The 18,423-nt window shown below is 42.5% G+C and overlaps 1 long non-coding RNA gene across 3 annotated transcripts in view; it reads left to right on the forward strand.

The window, feature by feature from the left end:
- Positions 1–4,733: 4,733 nt before the first annotated feature.
- Positions 4,734–18,423, forward strand: part of LOC140198634 (uncharacterized) — an 81,741-nt gene continuing 68,051 nt past the window's right edge. For all 3 annotated transcript variants that reach the window (XR_011886230.1, XR_011886228.1, XR_011886229.1), the window contains exon 1: positions 4,734–4,779. This is a non-coding gene — a long non-coding RNA (uncharacterized lncRNA). The remainder of the gene's footprint in view (positions 4,780–18,423) is intronic.

The raw sequence follows: 18,423 nt of genomic DNA on the forward strand, positions 1-18,423 counted from the left end.
GGCCAAGCAATCTGGCTCTCCATGGATGCCCAATACCCAGTCCCAGTATCATTGTGAATGGAGATTAAAACACCAAGCGAGGACATTGCTGAAATTAGCTGTGAACATTGAAATTAGGTGTGAGCATTATGTCTCTTGGAATCTCAGACAACCACAAACCTGCTAAGAAGTGAGGTAAAATTGGTACTATTGCATTTTTAACACCTTTGTTAAAAGCTGAGAGTACAACGTACATTGCTCTACAGTTACCTTATTTCCGCTTACTGTGCGGTATGAGTTGAAGTGTTATGACTGAGATGTTTTTGGCTATTATGATCAATTACTTACTGATGAGTTGTCATTTACAAGGATTTTGACATGCGAAATTTATGATATTGCTTCAAAGTGCACTTTAATCTGTGCCACTAATGCGGTTACTAGATAAACTTTATTGATAAACATACCATTGCACTAAAATGTTATGGGTCATTTGAAGCAATTAATGATAGAGAGTAAAGGTATCAACTGGTTTACATGTTCATTTTGATAGAAGTACATAATTAGGTAGCATTCAAAGCCATTATATTTATGGGTAGGGTAAGATTAATAGAAATTAAAATGTTTAACTGATGAAGTAAAAGCTGATACAATATTTGCTCTATCAAGCAAAGATTTAACTTCAAATTACCATTTTATTTCCCATTTTTATAAAAATCAATTCCAAAGTTGATTAAAAATAAGCTTAATTGAATTGCTAATGCACTGAGTATGTTTTCCTAAGAATTAATTTGAAGTTCTTTTATAAGGTATTTGCTTTTTTAGTTATTGTCTGTGAAGACATGGAAATTCAGTACTCTGAGGATTACTTTGCATGGCTAAACATGGCATTCACTTAAAAAAACAGGTCTAGAAAAAACCTATAATCCAATGCTGACAGGATGTTGTTGTAAATTAGGTACAGAGCCAAGCATACAAGGAAGTCATACTTACGTAATACGGTATATTTTGATGTGAAAAAGGTCATTTTACAGAAATTTCCTCCACTACACACAATAGCTGCATGGATTTTAGTCAAAAGGATCATTTTTATATTAAAATTTTATAATTTTTATATTATATCAACAATGTACCCATTATAAACATGCATTGATTGTATCTACATTGTAAGTTTGAACATATTGTGGTCTGCAGAAGATATCAAAGACAGTCTGATTTATACACATACTCTAGCATCAATTGTGTGAAATCAGACAAATCAAAGCATGATATAATATTAACAATGGAAATGCGCCAACTCTGACCGCCAAGAGACTCCATCTCAATAAAATCCTTCCTGTCCCAGTAAAGCAGCCACAACAGGCCGACTGGTGAGGAAGAAAACTGTCTCTTGCCAGATTCTGAAGGGGCACTGATTATGATTAAAGAACATAAAGTACATAATAGATTCTTGTTTACTGCAGTAAGACTCACAGGTGAGAAGTTTGCTTGTAACATACAGATATTGAGTTTATGCTTTGAGCGTCAGTACCATCAGAAGCACAGTGCATTGGATGACAAGCACAGTGTGGCATGTGTTGAATATAAGCTTGCACATCTGGGTTAATGGATGCTGCCTATGCTGCCTGGCCTACCAAGCACTTACATCTCTGGTTTCCTGCTTCTGAGGTGCTTCTGAATGTGGAGAACGCCACTCCATCAGAAATATTCAATGTCAGGTTCAATTGACGATTCAGCTTGACTGATGCTCATTTTTAATACATTTCTGCGCTGCAGACTAACTGACAGGCAAATCTTAAGGTATAGATGCCAAGGTTGCATTAACCTCCAAAATGAAGGAAACCTCTTGGCTCTTTGTAGGTATTATCCATAGTTCAACCTCAAATAAATTTAAATAATTTACCCACAACTACCCAAATATCCTTCCTTCTCCCACTCTACCTCCAGTAAAGACTCCATTCCATTCTCCCAGCTCACCATCTCCATCGTCCTAGCTCTGATGATCTCAGGTGTTCCCATACAGGTGCCTTTGAAGTCTCATTCTTCTTCCTGAATCACAGTTTCCCCTGTATCACAGTTGATATAGCCCATGGCTTCATCCCACCCATTTCTGTCCCCCTGGACAGATTAACAATAGAGTTCACCTTGTCCTCTCTTTCCACCCCACCAACAGAACATCCTTCACAATCCCTGCCAATTCCTATCAGGTTCCACCACCAGAAACAACTTTCCCTTTCTTTCTTAAAGGGACCATTTATTTTATGCTTTTCCATCTCCACTGGCCTTCCTGCCTCTCAAGGCACTTTCCCATGCAACCATAGGAGAAGCAAAACCCACCTCTTTAAGTCTTTATTATGTACTTTCAAACGATGCAGACTGGATTTCCAAGTGTATCAACAATTCATTTGTACTCCTTTCCCTCTAGTATACTGTATTCTGCTGAGAAATCAAATATAAATTAGTGGAAACTTTGGAGAGAACTTGCATTCATGGTGTAGGGGAGGCTCAGGGCTCCTGTTGTTGCCACATCATTCCATTCCCATTCTGATATGTGTGTCTCTGACCAGCTACACTCTTATGACAAAACACAGCATAATTTTAAGGTTGAGCATCTCCACTTCCCTCCAGACAGATTTAGCATTCTAGATTCAGTATCGGATTCTGTAACTTTTGGTCTCCCACTTTCTTCATCTATGTCAGAATTGGCCATTTCTATCATAGGTCATCTATCTGTATTACTAGCTCAGCTTTCCTCTAGCAAGACCTGATCTCTGTATTTCACACCTTTTATCTTCTTTTGAGCTCTCTCTTTCTCTCTCTCTATCCCCCACTCTCCCTCCCTCTTTACCTCCCTCCCCTCTCTCTCCCTCCCTCCCTCTCTCCCTCACTCTCCCTCTCTCCCTCCCTCTCTCCATCCCTCTCCCTTCCTCTCTCTCTCCCACCCCCCTCTCTCTTTCTCTCTCTCCTATTTAATTAACCTATTGATTTAATGACTTCATTTCAGCCAATTCCCATGACAACCCTGGTCTCGCTCTATTTCAGATATACCCTTTGCCCTTTCCATTCCCGCCCTGCTGTTATAAGACTATTGAACAGTTCCTTAACAGGATAAGATGGACTCTTGACCTCACAGTCTATGTCATTGTGACCCTGAGAACTCACACAAAATGCTGGAGGAGCTTAGCAGGCCAGGTAGCACCTATGGAAGAGAGTAAACAGTTGACGTTTCTGGCCAAGACTCTTCATCAGGACTCGAAAGGAAGTGGAGAAGTCAGAATAAGAAGGTGGGGGAGGGGAGAGAGAAGTACAAGGTGGTAGGTGATAGGTGAAATGGGGAGGGGGGAGGGCTGGTGCAAAGAGCTGGGAAGTTGATTGGTGAAAGAGATAAATGGCTGGAGAAGGGGGAATCTGGTCGGATAGGACAAAAGAATATGGCAGGAAGGGAATAGGGAGTTGATGGGCAGGTAAGAAGAAAAGGTGTGAAAAGTAAACAGGAATTGGGAATGGTGAAGGAAGTTCAAGAACTCAGTGTTCATGCCATCAGGTTGGAGGCTACCCAAACGGAATATAAGGCATTGCTCCTCCAGCCTGAGTGTGGCCTCATCCTCACATGCTGTAATGGGAATGGGAAGTAGATTTGACATGGGTGACCAGCAGGAGATCCTGCTTTATGTGGCAGACAGAGCAAAGGTGCTCAACAAAGCAGTCTCCCAATTTATGTCGGGACTCACCAATATGCAGGAGGTCACACCAGAATCAGATATAGTAGGTGACCCTAACAGACTGACAGATGAAGTGTCAGCTCACCTGGAAAGACTGTTTGGGGCCCTGAATTGTAGTGATGGAGGAGGTGTGGCACTGAGTCTGTTTGCAAGGATGAGTACCAGGAGGATGATCCGTGGGGGAGGGACAAGTGGACAAGGGAGTCGCGTAGGGAGCGGTCCCTATGAAAAGCAGAAAGACGGGTGGAGGGAAAGATGTGCTTGGTGGCGGGATCCCGGTGGAGATGGCGGAAGTTATGGAGAATTATGTGCTGGATGCAGAGGGTTGTGGGGTGGTAGTTGAGGACAAGAGGAGCCTTATCTCTGATGTGGCGGCTGGACATGGGGTGAGGGCAGATGTGTGCAAAATGGAAGAGATGCGGGTGAGGGCTGTGTTGATGATGGAAGAAGGAAAGCCCCTTTCATTGAAGAAGGAAGACAGCTCAGTTGTCCTTGCACCTTACTGGCTGTGTGTACTGCATTTTCTCTGTAAATGTAACATCTTTTTCTCCATTCTGTTATTCTTGTACCTCGTAGCACAGTTGTAAAGAATTGACCTATGTGGATGAAATGCAAGACAAGTTTTTCATTGCACCTCAGTATATGTGACAATAATAATCCAATTACTTTCTCTGAAGCTTTATACTAAATTGTTTTCCCTCTTTCCCAACTCTGATGAAGGTTTTTGACCTGAAACATAACTCTGTTTCTCTTCCCACAGATGCCATCTGACCAGAAAATATTTCCATCACTCTCAGCTTTATATTCCAGGTTTCCAGCATCAGTAATCTTTTGCCTTTTCTCAAAGGTAGGTCTCAGTTCACCTGCCAAGCAAGAGTAATGATTAGTATGGAGCCATTTATTTTATTTAATCATTTACAGAATGTGGCTGCCTCTAGAAATTCCAACGTTTATTATTCATTCCTAATGCCCTTGAACTGAGGGAGCAGTTAAGAACCACCCACACTGGTGAGCCCAGAGTCACATCGACACCAGTCCAGCATGTCAGATTTCCCTCCTTAGCAGGCACCAGTGATGCCAGGTGAGTTTTTCCAAAACAGTGTCTTCATGATTGCAATTACTTCTTCTGAATTTCCAGGTCTATATTACTTCTTAAGCTGCCGGGTGCATGTCTCACGATCAATAGTCCAGAACTCTGGTTGCTTATCCTGTAAATTAATGACTACACCATTCCTTGGGGTTCATGTCCTTTGAGTCAGGGAGCTCTCACATAAGCATATCTTCCTTACCTAAATCACTAAGCACCAATGAATGGGCCGTGTCAGCTCATTTTGTCAATTAACATAGTCAATATAAACAACTTATCCTTGCACAGCTCATTGCATGGGCAATAACTGATAGAAATAACGTAACAGCAAATAATAAACACAAAATACTCTGCAGATGCTGGGGTCAAAGCAGCACTCACAACACGCTGGAGGAACTCAGCAGGTCGGGCAGCATCCGTGGAAATGATCAGTCAACGTTTCGGGCCGGAACCCTTCGTCAGGACTGAAGAGGGAAGGGGCAGAGGTCCTACAAAGAAGGTGGGAGGAGGGTGGGAAGGAGAAGGCTGGTAGGTTCCAGGTGGAAAACCAGTAAGGGGAAAGATAAAGGGGTGGGGGAGGGGAAGCAGGGAGGTGACAGGCAGGAAAGGTGAAGAAGGAATAGGGGAAAGCACAATGGGTAGTAGAAGGAGGTGGAACCATGAGGGAGGTGATAAGCAGCTGGGAGAGGGAAGGGAGGTGGAGGGAATTACCAGAAGTTGGAGAATTCTATGTTCATACCAAGGGGCTGGAGACTACCGAGACGGTATATGAGGTGTTGCTCCTCCAACCTGAGCTTAGCCTCATCATGCAGTAGAGGAGGCCATGTATGGACGCCACAAAAGACAGGATCTCCCGGTTGGCACTCACTTCAACTCTGCTTCCCATTCCCATTCAGATATGTCCATACATGGCCTCCTTTACTGCTATGATGAGGCTAAACTCAGGTTGGAGGAGCAACACCTCATATACCGTCTAGGTAGTCTCCAGCCCCTTGGTATGAACATAGAATTCTCCAACTTCCGGTAATTCCCTCCCCCTCCCTTCCCCTATCCCTATTTCACTCTGCCCCCTCCCCCAGTTGCCTATCACCTCCCTCATGGTTCCGCCTCCTTCTACTACCCATTGTATTTTCCCCTATTCCTTCTTCACCTTTCCTGCCTATCCCCTCCCTGCTTCCCCTGCTCCACACCTTTATCTTTCCCCTTACTGGTTTTTCACCTGGCACCTACCGGCCTTCTCCTTCCCACCCTCCCCCCACCTTCTTTATAGGGCCTCTGCCCCTTCCCTCTTCAGTCCTGACGAAGGGTTCCGGCCCGAAACGTTGACTGATCATTTCCACAGATGCTGCCCGACCTGCTGAGTTCCTCCAGCGTGTTATAAATGTAACAGCAAATAAGATGAGGAGTGGGAAGGCCTTGTTTATGAACATCTCTCCACGGGCACCACACTTTTGCTGATTTGGAAGCAGCTTCCAATAAACTGGAGTATGCGTAGCATCTGTGTGACAATGCCAAAGTATATTATTGCTTGTAGATTGTGGCAACAGATGAAAAGGAAATGTTTGGACCTCAAAAAGGATTCCAAAGTAAATCTGTTCACAGTTTGTCTGCTTTTGATATATTGCCTCGCAAAGAACTCCAGCAATTGTTCAGAGGAGATAACGTTCACGGCACTCACAAACACAGCATCTGATTGACAAATCCCTTAGGGTTCACTTTATTGCTTGTAGATAGCTGCACTTGCAAAACCACACATTGCTAGTGGATGATAGGCATATGGATGGTAGAAAAATGGAGGATTATATAGAAGGGAAGGGTAGACTGTTCTTAGAATAGTTAAAAGGTAGGCACAACATTGTGGGCTGAAGGGCCTGTATTATTCTGTAGTGATTAATTTATTAGGCACATATATCTTGCCAGACAGGACTTCCAAACACTTTGCCAAGGTAAACATCTTGGCCATTGAGCAACACACACAAAATACTGGAGGAACTCAGCAGATCAGGCAGCATCTATGGAGAGGAATAGAAACTCAATGTTTCGGGCCGAGACCCTTCATCAGGACTGGAAAGGAAGGGGCTAGACACCAGAATGAGAAAGTGAGGGAGGGGAAGGAGGACAAACTAGAAGGTGAAAGGTGAAGCCAGGTGGGTGGGAGAGCAGAATTAAGTAAGACCATCAGACACAGGAACAGAATTAGGCCATCTGGCCCATTGGAGTCTGCTACACCATTCAATAATGGCTGATCCTTCTTTTCTCTCCTCCTCAACCCCAGTTCCCAGCCTTCTCCCTGCAACCTTTGATGCCATGTCCAATCAAGAAACGATCAATCTCTGCCTTAATTTAAATACACCCAACGACCTGGCCTCCATAGTTGCATGTGGCAACAAATTCCAAAAATTCACCACCCTTTGCCTGAAGAAATTTCTCCGCATCTCTGTTCTGAAAGGGTGCCCCTCTATCCTGAGGCTGTGCCCTCTTGTCCTCTACTCCCGCCGTGGGAAACATCCTTTCCACATCTACACTGTCTAGGCCTTTCAACATTCGAAAGGTTTCAATGAGATCCCCCCTCATCCTTCTGAATTCCAGCGAGTACAGACCAAAAGCCATCAAACATTCCTCATATGATTAACCCTTTCATTCCCAGAACCATCCTTGTGAACCTCCTTTGGACCCTTTTGAATGCCAGCAAACCTTTTCTAAGATGAGAGACCCAAAACTGTTCACAATACTCAAGGTGAGGCCTCACCAGAGCCTTATAAAACCTCAGCATCACATCCCTGCTCTTTTATTCTAGACCTCTTGAAATGAATGCTAACATGACATTTGCCTTCCTCGCCACTGACTCAACCTGCAAGTTAACCTCTAGGGTGTTCTGCACAAGGACTCCCAAGTCCCTTTGCATCTCAGAGTTTTGGATTTTCTCCCCGTAAGAGGCTGGTAGATGATGAATGGAAAAGGCAAAGGGCTGGAAAAGAAGGAATTTGACAGGAGAGGAGAGTAGACTATGTGAGAAAGGGGAGGAGGAAGGGTACCAAGCAGAAGGAGGTGAGGAAAAGAGGTAAGAGGCCAGAGTGAGGAATAGTAGAAAGTGGAATTGGGAGGGAGATAGACGCTGGAAGTTGGAGTAATCAGTGATCATGCCATCAGATTGGAGGCTCCTAGATGGAATATGAGGTGTTGCTCCTCCATCCTGAGAGTGGCCTCATCATGGCAGAAGAGGAGGCTGTGGACCAACATGTCGGAACAGGAATGGGGATAGGAATTAACACTAAAGCTTAACCTTGCAAATGGTGCATATTGGTGCCCGACCAGATAAGCTTCTCGAGATTCTGCCATTTGAGGGAACAGAGTAGGTGAACCCTCAGCCTTGGGTTTTATAGCTCACTTTCATTTATTCTCATATTGTCTCATCCATTCCCTTTTACAAGTGCATAAATACCACAAATCTTGTGTCATGCAAGCATGCTTGGTGTGGGGGTCTTCTTAACAGCTTTGTAAAACATGATTTCATCTTTTTTTTGTTGTTGCCCTTAAAAAAAAACAGAAGGAAACATAAAATGATTTGGTCCACACCACCACACACTCCCTTAACCAAAGGCAAGCATTAGCACAATTCTGTGCAGGGGAACAATTGTGGGGTTGGAGGAGGGAGCACTCAGTGAATCACAGGCACAGCTGAACAGAAGTGATTAAAACCTGTGCTGGACAGCCTGCCCTGAGCTTTCTTCACGTGTTAAGCCTTGAATTCTAACCATCCAGAGCTTTCCTGCTAATGCAAGCCTGAGATTCAGCAGCAATTGATTATTTGGAGAGCGCAGCCAAGCACCTGCATTGTCCATTAGCTGTGGTGCTATGCACCTATCCAAGTGAGCCCGCCAATTGCTTTGGAGACAACAGTACTGCAGGGCTGGCCATAGTAAAGATCCCACTGACTAAAGAGGGGTTGGCAAAGAATAAAGAGATGCCCTGGCTCATTAAATAAAAGCAAATTTATTCATAAAATAATTAACACGCATATGATTTTTCTGTGAATTAGCAACTAAAAGTACAATTTAAATATTACTTTTATTCTCTTCTGGTGCATCGTCATATTTTGATATATTAACACTTGCTTGTATTATTTCATTTTAGTACATTTACTCATGTTTTATTAATATAAATATATTTGGCATTTAGAAAATTATAGCCTTAATATCAGCAAATACAGGAATTCACAATACTGAGTATAATTTGGAGCTAAAAAATAATTCAATTTTATCAGCAGACAATTCATTTTAATTAGAAAAACTATTCCTTCAAATGTCAATTGCATCTGTTTTCTGTAGTGTACCTGATGCAGGGCAGTGGAATTATGTCATGTAAAGGTCAAATACATCTGAAAGCTTCACAAGAGTACATCAGGAATATTTCCTAAATCCTCAGAATTCTTCACAACACAACCATTGACACAAAGCCAAGCAGATAAGACAAAGGAGCCAAATAAACTCAGAGGATGCACAGATTTTTGATTGAACTAAGTTAACCATAACTGTGTATTGATTGCAATTAATTGAACATTTGCTGAAATGGCTGCTACTTCCTATCAGCTGTATTACATGCTCTGAGAGAGACTCCTTGAAAATGATATCAGCCTTAAACAGGACATGCACTTTGTGCTATGGAATCCAATAAAACTATTTCCAAAGCTATAAAATCTTAATGGACCTACCCAATAACAAAAAGAAAGAATAAAGCGTAGAATACAAGATTCTACTGTAACTGAGTGAATGTATGGGAATAGGTTGCATTTTCAGCTTTGCTCCTGAACTGAACTGATCTGTTGAAAGAAGACCTACTTTGTATGACTGGTTTTGAATTTGGGGATTATTGTAATTATTCATTTTAGTCCTAAACCCTGGTCAATTTTGCTCTGAAGCAGTTCTTGAAAGATATGTGAGGGTCCCAGATTGTGTGGTGAGACTTGCCGGCTGCCCCCAGCGCCTCCTCGGATTTGTTGGCTGTTAACGTAAATGACGCCTTTCACTATATCTTTCACTGTAGATGTGGTAAATTAGAATCTGGACCGCTCCGTCAATTTACCACTTTTGATTCGCTGTGTTAGTGATTGCTCATTCGCACTTTCTCACGCACTACCACGGCAACTTTAAGGGCACTGGGGATAGGTAGCTGGAAAGATGGAAATATTCAAGTCCTGAAAAGATTAGGCAGTTGTCAATTTCACAGTCTCAGGCCACAGTGATATCAAGTGATAAATCCCTCCCAGCCCTGCACTCGGTGGCCAATGTTAAAAGCATTAAAGAAACAACATTGTCAATCAAGGACACAATTGAACAGTGAAATGTTGAACTGTATCAACTCTTAGGGTACTAGTTAGCATAGTGGTTAGTGCAGTTGGTTTACAGCACTAGTTGGGGTTCGGTTCCCACTGCTGTCGGTAAAGAGTTTGTACACTCTCTCCATGACCGCGAAGGTTTCTTCCAGGTGTTCTGGTTTCCTCCCACTTTCCAAAGACGTACAGTTAGGGTTAAGGTTAGTAAGTTATGGACCTGCTATGATGGCGCCAGAGGCATGGCGACATTTGCAAGCTGCCCTCAGCACGATCTTTGTTGATTTGATTTGAAGCAAGAGATGCAAACGCGAGGAATTCTGCAGATGCTGGAAGTTCAATCAACACACGTAAAAATTGCTGGTGAACACAGCAGGCCAGGCAGCATCTCTAGGAAGAGGTACAGTCGACGTTTCGAGCCGAGACCCTTCGTCAGGACTAACTGAAAGAAGAGCTAGTAAGAGATTTGAAAGTGGGAGGGGGAGGGGGAGATCAGAAATGATAGGAGAAGACAGGAAGGGGAGGGATGGAGCCAAGAGCTGGACAGTTGATTGGTAAAAGGGATATGAGAGGACCATGGGGTAGGAGGCCCAGGGGTAAGGAAAAGGGGAAGGGGGGAAAAACCCAGAGGATGGGCAAGGGTATAGTGAGAGGGACAGAAGGAGAAAAAGGAGAGAGAGAAAAAGAATGTGTGTATATAAATAAATAACGGATGGGATACGAGGGGGAGATGGGGCATTAGCGGAAGTTTGAGAAGTCAATGTTCATGCCATCAGGTTGGAGGCTACCCAGACGGAATATAAGGTGCTGTCCGCCAGAGAAAGCAGGATCTCCCAGTGGCCACACATTTTAATTCCACGTCCCATTCCCATTCTGATATGTCTATCCACAGCCTCCTCTGCTGTAAGGATGAAGCCACACTCAGGTTGGAGGAACAACACCTTATATTCCGTCTGGGTAGCCTCCAACCTGACTGCATGAACATTGACTTCTCAAACTTTCGCTAATGTCCCACCTCCCCCTCGTACCCCATCCGTTATTTATTTATATACACACATTCTTTCTCTCACTCTCCTTTTTCTCCCTCTGTCCCTCTCACTATACCCCTTGCCCATCCTCTGGGTTTCCTCCTCTCCTCCTTTTCTTTCTCCCTGGGCCTCCTGTCCCATGATCCTCTCATATCCCTTTTGCCAATCACCTGTCCAGCTCTTGGCTCCATCCCTCACCCCCTGTCTTCTCCTATCATTTCGGATCTCCCCCTCCCCCTCCCACTTTCAAATCTCTTACTAGCTCTTCTTTCAGTTAGTCCTGACGAAGGGTCCCGGCCCGAAACGTCGACTGTACCTCTTCCTAGAGATGCTGTCTGGCCTGCTGCGTTCACCAGCAATTTTTATGTGTGTTGCTTGAAGCAAGAGGTGTATTGATCTCAATATTTTGATGTACTGTACATGTGACAAATAGAGCTAACCTTTAATCTTTAGATCTACTGTAACATGAGGGTAGTTAAGAAAGCAGTGATAGGGCTAGGCAAACTTAAACTGGGAATTAACAGACGCCCCTTACACTGGTCACTGGTATGAAAGCAGACCTAGATTACTGACCACTGACTGACTTCCTCTCTTGATGAGTAGAATTAAGTTTCAGTAAAGGATCATAACTGGTAGCCAAGGACTCATTTTGCCCTAATAACCAAAGCCCCAAATTCCTGCTGCCATTATGGTGGGCTTGAAATCCCGTTGACGGATTTCAGCCCAAAATGAAAACATTTCCTTTCCATCCAAAGGTTTCGCCTGGTGCTACGTGACCTGCCGAGTTCCTCCAGCATTTTGTGTGTATTGCCTGAGCATAAATGGCCTCTGGAACACGGAAGGGGGCAACCAAATCACGTAATCAGTATAAGTTGGAATTCTACTTTCAAATTAAAGCATTTTTTAAATCAAAATGCTTACTGTTTCTGTTGCTACTGATAATATTTCTGAGTTTACTGTAGTGTGTCCAAAGACTGTGACAGCTATTAAAGGGCAGTGAATTCATGACTCTGGTGTAGTTTTAATAGGGTTCCCAGCTAACCAGAGCACTTGCTTAGTTCTAACTGTAATATATATTTTCATAAGAGTTATTCATCTATCTTATGTTGCTTTAACTACATTCCACAGAACACAGCTGATGCAAGGAGCATTTGGTCTTGTTCAATTTAGAATTAGGGAAACAAAATGTGGGAGCGAGCATAAGCATACGGGAGAGTGAACTGTTTGTCCTGCCAGAGCAAGGTAACTATTTTACAGAAGAGCCCACAATAAAAACAGTTTAATTGCTTCGTACAGTCACGACTAAGATGATCCATGGCTGAAACGTCAGAGTCCTCAAGAGCCACTAGACACACATTTCTTTTCTATAGCTCAGTGCTGACAGATCTGGCAGAAAAACAACATGGCCAGTTGGAGGCTGAGCTAAGATCCAACTCCTTTAATCACTGCATACACGCCGCAGTTTACATTAAAATCTCTGCACTAGTCATTATTTTGTACAGTACCAGTGCTAATTGTCCAATAAATGAGATTTAAAGGCTCCGCAAGCTTGCATCAGTATAAATTCAACCAAAGAACTTCAAAAGTAGCATGTATAAAATGATCATTACACATCTTACAATAAATCCCAGCAAGGACGTTATTAACCACCTATGCTTTGTGGACTGACAGCTAGGTACACTTTATGGTTTGATTGAGAAACACAGTGTTTGGTTCCAAAGGGGTCATAATGCAAGCTCCGCTCTTGTGCTGTCACTGCCGCGGGCTGTGAGAAGTGCTGGAACACACATTAGTCGATTTATGCTGCTCTGGTTCATAATAGCCAATACTGGGGCTGCTTTGAAATTTCTCTGCCAAGAACATTGTAAGAATGCTTTAGAGTCAGAATCTGAAAGCATAGGCAAGGAGCTAATATTCAAAATTTCTATCTGTATTTATCTATAGACAGTCCAGAAATACAAAGATTGTGGCAGAAATGTGTATAAATTTCCTTTAAGAAAGATAATTTGCTGGTCCAAATGCTTTTTTTTTAAGAACAAATCCAAGATTTATATTTCTCCTACTGTTCTCCGTAATGTGGTTCAGTTGTGCATTTCACTCTATATACTAAACAAAGTTCCATGTAAAATAGATTAGGAAACTCTTTGATCACAGATCTTACTCCAAAGATTTTCCGCTCACATTATCAGAACTGAATTGGATTTTCATTCATCACTCTCTTTTAGCACTCTATGCTTTCTGAATGCAGTGAGAAACCCTTGACAGCAGCGCTCTGGGTAGTTGTGGGTTTTGTTGGGTAATCTGCTGAGGAGTTATGGAAAAGGACCTTGCTGCAGTTTGAAACCTGACTGTATCAGCCATAAAAGGGAACAGCATCCCTGAGATAGTGCTGGAAAAAGACTCCCTCTCAGTAAAAGGGATACAATGCTTCTCATAAATCTCCTTTAATTCTGTTTAATCCCTAAATTGACTCACCCCTTATATTAATGACCCGAAACTGCTATTTGTCACAGTTACGCGTTCAAAGGGAAACCAAAGTATTTATAAACAATTTCATGTGCAGGGTTGTAATTGTAGCTGACAACCAGATGTCTGCCTTGTCACCCATCCAGAGTTAACTCAGTAAGTACCACAGACCTAGACAACTGGAGCAAAAGGTCCTACATCCAGTCTGTGTAAATTATATGCAGACAAAGAAAAACATAACAAATCACACATGGAAAACATCCAGCAGTGACAAGATGTCGTCCAAACCCTTTAAGTTCAATTTTGAAAGTGTTCTGGGGATGGTATCAATGAGCGAGCATCACAACTGTATTTTATTAGTTTTAGTCACAATAATAGCATGCCCTGGTGTTGTCATTGGAAGAATGCATAATATCATACAACAGTTAAAGGAGCAGATTATATAGATTCACACTCTAGGTCAATATTTCCTTAGAGAAATAAATCTACATTCCTTATTCCACCCATTGTTTCTGCCATTGTTGTCGTGACATTTATAAGTCATGTTCATTCATTAATGTACAAAATATAGAATGGATGGAATGCATACTAACTTTTGTAGTAAGAGGAATAGACCCAGAAGAAACTCAGTTTCTGTTTGTATCTGTAGTCCACCACATACGTTGAGGTCAGGTGTTCATTTCGGATTGGAAATTGTGTGCAAAACTGTGTATGGTTTGATTTTTTTAAAACATGATCAGTCACCAACTTCATGGTAACCTTCAGAAGCAAGCTAGCGAAGGGGTTGGTTCATTTTGCATGTCTGGTTTGGATTAGAAGCAGGAGAGGGCTGCTCAGCTCCTTGAGCATGTTTTGCCATTCAATGAGATCAGGGCCAGACTGAAAGCTCAAACTTCACATTCCCACCAGATAACCTTTCACCCCACTTGTATATCAAGTGTTTGTCCACCTCCGCCTTAAAAATGTTCAAAAGCTCTGCTTCCACCACCCTTTAAGGAATGGAGTTCCTATGTGAGGGAGAAATTTGCCTTAAATTGATGATCCCAAATTTTAAAGGATGACTCCCAACTTCTAGATTGTTCCACAAAGTGAAACAACTTCTCGACATCCACCCCGTTAATTTTCGAGGATCTTGTATGTCAGTGTGAAGAATGTACAGTGCATATCTCACATTGTCCATGTGGAATTATGGATGTGCAATACTTCAAAAAAAACACACAAAAAGATACAGCAGTAAGAATATCAGAATTGCATGCCGAGAAGACTGAGTCATAAAGTTAAATGAGCTGATAATATTTCCCCACAGACATTAATCTGCTATAACATTTGCATTATTTGTTTGTGCAAGCTAACTTTTCCATTTTTTTTTCTGGCCTAGCATTGGTTTTACAGCTGGTTACTGCCCACAATATTTGATTACTGCAAACAAACAAAGGCATGTCTGGAATAACATGGAAAATCTTGCTACTTGAATAGCACACATTCCCTACACTTCCCTTCTGCACTCTGGGGGAAAGTCCCATTGGACTGTTCCTATTCATCCTCTAACTTATCAACAGGGAAATGATGCTGGACCGTTCCTTGGCCTCCCATAAACTTTTTCTTTGGCAAGATTATCTGAGGTCTAGTAATATTTCACTGAGTATCATAATGAAAGAGACGCTGACAGGCTGCCAGAACTTCTGTGGCCTTGTAAACATGAAGCGAACTAGTTAAATTTTATGAAGTGTTAAAAAAGTCAAATAAAATGAAAGAATGAAAACCCACAAAATTTACTGTCCCAACAAATGCCGAAAATGACAGGCTCTCCAAATTACAATAAAACCAACTTAGCATGGATTAGGCAGTAAAGCGACACCAAGCATGTGGATGTAATAAAATTATACAAGCAGCATGGTGGTAGGATATTATATGGTTAGGTTTATTTGGGAAGAAGGAGAAGCATTCAGTTAAGGCAGAGTAAGTCCAGTGATCATTGCTTGTTTTATGGCCAAGCTCACCACAAGCCAATATGGAAAAAGTGCCTCTTATTTTCTGTGCACCACCAAAGAAAGAAGTATTTAGTTCTTTTGCCCACTAGGTAGTGCTACAAGTCTAGGAATATCTACAGAGCAGTTTTGCCAGGCAGACTCATTCTCCAGCCACATCAGAGCAGTGTTAGCATTTGTCCACTTTAGAAATCTGGGGCTGGGCCTTGTTTAGTCTGTAGCAAGGATTTGATCCTGGGAAGGATCGTGAGGATGCAGTCTTGGTATACGGAGAGAATCCAGGAAACAAAAATATCCCTATGCCATGTCTGAGTTGCAAATATTGAGGTAAATGACATGCTTAGTGAATCGTCCAGTATTAACAACCTCTCCTGGTAAAGGGTTCCTTGTGGAGTTTTATTTAACCAATGCGTGTATCTGCATCTTCCGAGATTAAAAGCAACTGCCAGGTTAGAGTATATTGTTTCCTTGTTAGAAATGGTCACATCAAAAGCTTGGGGCAACCTAACAGCGATCCAATGAAGGAAGCTAAATGGTTGCCTCTGGGACATCTTACCTTTTCAATGACCTAGGACCAAGTGCTGGTGGGAAAGATGATGGAAACGATGCAGAACCTCATGGCATAGGCGTGTCACAACTCCTATGAATATGTATCACGCCGCTGCCTGGAAGAAGTTTGTAGGTATTCCCCGTGACCGCGTGGGTTTCTTCCGGGTGCTCCGTTTCCTCCCACAGTCCAAAGACGTTCCGGTTGGTAAGGTAATTGGTCATTGTAAATTGTCCTATGATTAGGCTAGCATTAAATCGGGGGGTTGCTGGGCAGCGTGGCCCGAAGGACTGGAATGGTCTACACCACACTGTATCTCAATAAATACATGTTTTTCACTTTTCATAATTTATCTGATTGGTCTATTAATTCGATAAATTATGGAAAGCGGGAAGGTTTGTTTAAGAGGACTGGCCATGATGAATAGAAGAACGTTTAGATTTTCAGCTTCATACGGTTAACCAGCCATTCGCCTTCAGCAGAGTTAACCGTACAGTCGAGTCCCTGAGGTACACAGCACAATAGAAGCTGTTTCATAAAGCCTAAAACAGGAAGGACACTTTTAGGCGGGAGTGAAAAGTCATCAGTGGCGACAATGAGTTGAGCAGTTGGAGAATTTCTGTTGTGGCCCGAGCGTAGTTGCATAGTTTGACCAATGGATATAGTCAGAGGAGGGATAAACCCAGGTTCCTAGAGCCTCTACTGAGGTCTGGTGAAGACAGGATTAGGCACAATGCTGCCTGCTTTCAGGTATAACAGCAAAGGGTGGTGATGTCGGCGTCTTCTCCAACGCGTAGATAGAATTATCACCTTGACACTGTCACCCGTAAAATTAGAGGACGATTAGAGTTTGTTTTCAAGTTGAGCTCGTTTGGACAGCTGCGCATTCACTTTTCTGCGCCCTTCTTCATGGACTGCATAACAGATGAAATTCGGTTCAGGGTGACATGTTCTGAATTCAGGCTCTTAGGTTAAAGAGCTTCAGTCTGCTCTTCATTGATTTAATACCCAACTGAAAGTTTTTCAATTCGCCACCCAACCACTAGGTGGAAGAGTTGCGTCTTCCAACGCCGTATGCGGCCGGGAAACACTGGCCGGAACGTTTGCCCAGGTACTGGGAGGGGAGGAAGCTTTGAGATACTTTGGAAACTTTCACAGGAAAAGAAAACATTTCCACAAATTATCTAATTCTACGTCGTGGAAAGTTGACGCACAATCAAACGTGTTGAAATGTTCTGTTTTTACCGCAGGAATGAAGCTTTAAGCTACAGAGACGCAATATTGTTTCCAGTTTACACAGATGGTAATAAGTTCAAAAATTAAAAGACATAACAATAATCTGCAAATGTCATAGGAATTCTGTGATTGCTCCCTTCGCATCACGTCATGTCATTAAAAGAGTGGCTTAATTATTATAGATCAGTTACCACATTGCCGAAATTAATTTAATCTGCTGATGGCCACTAGCGATTGATTAAAACAAAATATGCAGCAATTGACAGGGGAAAAAGTCAAAGACCACTAAATCAGGCAATGAAAGAAACATTAACAAGCTGAAAAGTCTGGTCAGAAGATTCAAATGAGGCGCCGATGATTTCACACACTTCAGTCATTCTATTGAAAGTTAACAAATGTATCGATTTGATTTATATTTAAGTCTTTAACATCTTTCGTCCCTGTAAAGTCAACACTTTAAAGTGACGCTTCTCCAGTCTGCTGACGTTCACGAAACACAAACGGTGGCCGCTCGGGTTCATTGTCACTAGGTGAAAAATCCCAACATATACCCGTACCTTCGCAGGGCAGCAAGGGAAAAGACAAGTGAAGTAAAATATACACTCAGCAAAATACTTTAATCACCTCTATACGAACGATTCTTCACCGTTACATTTTGAAGGTCAACGCAGCCAGAAGCCACTGTGATCTCGGAGGAGAAGCAAGTGTCAGAAGAATAAAATATATTCACCACGCTGAAGATACAAAGGCCTTACAAAATGATCACAAGCACAGGGGCGGTGGTAAATGTGGTAAATAGCACACGGGGAGCAAATCCGCCAATGCTGCGACCATCACTCATAGAAAAAATATCCTCTTTACAGTCATGGGAGGATAGAATAGAAGGAACATTAACCAGACCACGGAGATCGTACTCGTTCACCTCCCCCACTACATTACATGGGCAATCACCTGGCCTTATCTGGGCTGGAGAAAAATTTGGAATCTGTACAACAGGATGGCCACACATACAAGGACTGAACATGCGGCAAAATGCATACGTTT

Source organism: Mobula birostris, chromosome 6, assembly GCF_030028105.1.
Source record: "Mobula birostris isolate sMobBir1 chromosome 6, sMobBir1.hap1, whole genome shotgun sequence".
Classification (NCBI taxonomy): Eukaryota; Metazoa; Chordata; class Chondrichthyes; order Myliobatiformes; family Myliobatidae; genus Mobula; species Mobula birostris.